Here is a 4,261-nt window from a genome sequence, read left to right as displayed (position 1 = left end):
ACTCCTCTCACTTTTTAATGAGATTTGCAGTGTGCCTGCCTGTGTTACCCCACTGCGCTGCCATCGGTGACAGCCAAGAGGACAAAGGGAGGCCTACTGCTTGGGGTTCAGGAGAGCCCCCCCTACCCTTGCGACCCTCCACCCCTCCCTACCTCCCATCTGGTGAAGAGCTACTGAGAGGCTGAGAGGCATGCAGGGCTGAATGAGAAACTCTTGGCAGGGGACCCCCCATACACACGTGCCTAAGCTCCATTAATTGAAACCCCCCTTCCTGTGTCTCACTCTTTCTACTCCGTCTACTTTCCTTGTCATTCTCCATCCCCTACACACATCTGTTTTTTTCCCTTCCATTCCTCAGTTGACATTTTTGGGCAGGTTTGTGACCGTGGAGCTGTCCAGTGCTGAAACAGATCATTATGCTATCCCCATCACTCAGACTTTGGTGCTTTTCTGACATGCATTGGTTGTACGTGCAGGTTTTTGGCTTCTATCCCATCTTCTGTAACATGCTACCACATGCTCCCACATGGCCATTCCCTTGACATGAATAATGCAATAATGCAATTTCCCTTTTTATAGATTTTCAATGCTTTTCAGATGTTATCGTAGAAAACCCTTTTCAGTTTCTAACCATGTGATGCATCCTCTCCTTTTTATTTAGTGGTACATTTTTATGTGATTCTATTTATAGGTCAGGATCATCTCTCACACGGAAAAACATCCCCAAACCCATATTCCCAAAACCACTGTGTCTCATTCTGAAAAATGAATGCTTCTAATGCCGAACCAATGTCCTTGATTCCTAATCTTATGAGAATATAGTATGAAATATTCATATTCATTCTCACGTTTACCTTTCCTCTTGAAAAACGTTTCCCTTCTATGTTCTCTTCTACCCTGTAAACATCTCCTTTGATGCTACTCTAGATGCAGGCTGCACTACAAACACTGGCATATCCTTTGAAGATTGCATTCACTGACATTCTGAAAACAGTACGAGAGACAGTATTGTGTGCAACAATATTACTAATGGAAAACTACGTACAGAGGTCAGTTCTTTGAGCAGAGAGAGAAGAGCACCTGTACATTTGTCTGCGTGTGTGCGTGTGCATGTGCGTGTGCGTGTGTGTGTGTTTGTTTATACGCTTGTGTTTGTGCTTGTGTAGGCAGGTCTTGTAGAGTGTGATCTGAGAGGAAGCCAGATGAAGTGGAAAACTACGTACAGAGGTCAGTTCTTCGAGCAGAGAGAGGAGAGCACCTGTCCATTTGTCTGCGTGTGTGCGTGTGCATGTGCGTGTGCGTGTGTGTGTGTTTGTTTATACGCTTGTGTTTGTGCTTGTGTAGGCAGGTCTTGTAGAGTGTGATCTGAGAGGAAGCCAGATGAAGTGGAAAACAACGTACAGAGGTCAGCTCTTCGAGCAGAGAGAGGAGAGCACCTGTCCATTTGTCTGCGTGTGTGCGTGTGTGTGTGTGTGTTTATATTATTGTGTTTGTGCTTGTGTAGGCAGGTCTTGTAGAGTGTGATCTGAGAGGAAGCCAGATGAAGTGGAGTGCGTGTGTCTTCAGCCCTCTAACCATTATCGTGCCACACCCCAGAGATTTTCCAGCGGCTTCATACCTGTGATGCACATTTCATATCTCACACAGACGAGGGGGGGACAACACCTACCAGCTGGGGTGATGCAATTCAGCAACACGTGCCAATCCCCTCCACTCTCTATCACGTTGCCAGAGTCAGAGGCGGGTTCTCACCCAGCCAATCCAGGCCTCTCCCCTGCCAAATACACATCCTGCCTTAGTATGATCATTCATGTAACAATGTGAAACGTCCCGTGGCTTTTCATGACTGAAGATGGCTGGGGAGAGGAGATGCGATATGAGAGTGGAATCATATTTTTCATCCAGGGATGCCAGAGGTAACCGGGACATTGCACTAATAAGATTCTACATTCTATTGTTCCAGTCTGGAATCCAAACAACAGAGTTCATTCAATGAAAAATCAGTTGCAAGCTTCGTTTGTTATTGCACAAATGTAATGAAACCTCCAAATTATAGATGAGATCTGTAGCAGTGGTTTATTGGAGAGGGGATTGGGCTGTGTGGGTTGTACTGTTCATTGCGCTTTACAAACGACAGTTCATTCATTCATTCAATCAGTGTTTATGCACAGAGATGCTGAAATGCACGATAGGTGTGCTTCACATTATCGTCTCTGGGGGTGTTGTGTCCTCGGACAATGATTTCAGTAGCTCCTCCGTGTATCATGGAGGCTGTATGTGGAGAACAGGGTGTTATTTATATAGCCCAGAGGGTCTCATGGGCCCCAGTGCGTGCCCCAGTCATCAAAGAGTGATTTTGGCTTCCCAAAGCCTCCCCTCATGGTCCCCCGGGGCCCCTATAACACCTGTTCCCCAGCCACAGATGAGCAGTCATCTTTAAACCACTGAGCATATGGACATACACTCTCTTATGTAGCTACACCCTCTGATATGCACTAACACCACACATATATGTCAATTCACACACACACACACACACACACACACACACACACACACACACACACACACACACACACACACACACACACACACACACACACACACACACACACACACACACACACACACACACACACACACACACACACTCACTCACACAGACACTTCCATTTGCTCTCTTGCCTTAATAATCATATAGGACAGAGTAGGGACAGACAGTTTAGTTATAATAGATGGGTTGATGGTCACACAGAGGGTTATGGGTCAGTTCCCCTGTTTGCTATGAGATGAGAACCGTGACCAGTCTGGCTGGTTGGCTGGGAGAAAACATGATTTAAGGGGCTGGCTGGTGACACGTGTATCGAGCCTGTCAAATTAACGAAAGCAATGGGCTGAGCCAGGACATGGCTCATGGTGTAATTACAGGGTGTCTGTGTCTACACGCTCCCTCCCCCTTGATTGTTTATCCTCTGCTGATCCAGAAGGTGCCATCAATCAGCAAAGGAACATCCTGCTGTTTAGCAGAGAAACCAGGAAATACACCTCACAAAGGCACCAAAAAACAGACGTCACAAGTGTAGAAAAAAACTCTCTAGTCCTGTCCCTGTGTACTGGTACCTTTCATCGGGTGTTAAATGCTATTGAGCAGCAGCTGAAGATATATTTGATTTAAAGGGGGCAGTTTGGTTTTCTCCAGGGCACCAGTCAACACTTGACAACACTACGGATTGACAGTAGGCCAATTTTGTTAATGTATTTAAAAAAAAAATGTATGACCTTTTTCTCCCCAATTTTGATCTTGTCTCATCGCTGCAACTCCCCAACCGGCTCTGGAGGTGAAGGTCGAGTCATGCGTCCTCCGAAACATGACCCGCCAAACCGCGCTTCTTAACACCTGCCCATTTAACCCGGAAGCCAGCCGCACCAATGTGTCGGAGGAAACACCATTCAACTGATGACTAAGGTCAGCCTGCAGGCGTCCGGCCCGCCACAAGGAGTCACAAGAGCGCGATGAGCCAAGTTAGGGGAGGCCAAACCCTCCCCTAACCCGGACAAAGCTGGGCCAATTGAGCACCGCCCTATGGGACTCCCGATTACAGCCAGTTGTGATACAGCCCGGGATTGAACCCGGGTTTGTGGTGACGCCTCTGGCATTGTGATGCAGGGCCTTAGACCGCTGCTCCACTCAGGAGGCCCAGGCCTATTCTATTTGGAATTAGTTTATCTAATAAATGGAAACAAAGCCAGGACAATAGCGGAATGCTAACACATACGTAGCTTTACCTTTGTAGGGTTTAGGGGAATGGACACGTAATGAATTAATCACAGTTAATGAAGTTGAATTGGGAGTTACTCATCTCTTCAGTTGTAAATTAGTTGTCAAGTAGAAGGTAGCTAATTCAATTGGCATGACAGGGGGACAGGATTCTCTGTTAATGTACAGACACATGCTGAGACACAGGGAAGTCTAACAGAGACTGCAACCTTTCAGTTTCTGTCAAAATGTATTTGAATTGAAGGTCATCTTTTTACTGACTGTTGGTATCAATTGGCAGTGAATGCAAGAAGAGAAGCCCTTAACAATTCATCTGTGCCTTCTAAGCAACCACTCTTAGCAATCATGCTGGTCTTCACATCAACCATTTAACAATCACTCAATCTATCGATTTAACAATCTGTAAAAAAAAATATAAACTCTGTGTACCAGTTTAGTGCTGAATGTCGTGAATATAAGTAAATATTTCCTGGGCCTGTTTCA

The sequence above is a fragment of the Oncorhynchus keta genome, chromosome 2, assembly GCF_023373465.1.
Source record: "Oncorhynchus keta strain PuntledgeMale-10-30-2019 chromosome 2, Oket_V2, whole genome shotgun sequence".
NCBI lineage: Eukaryota > Metazoa > Chordata > Actinopteri > Salmoniformes > Salmonidae > Oncorhynchus > Oncorhynchus keta.
The sequence above is the reverse complement of the archived record's forward strand: the minus strand, read 5'-3'. Positions refer to the sequence as shown.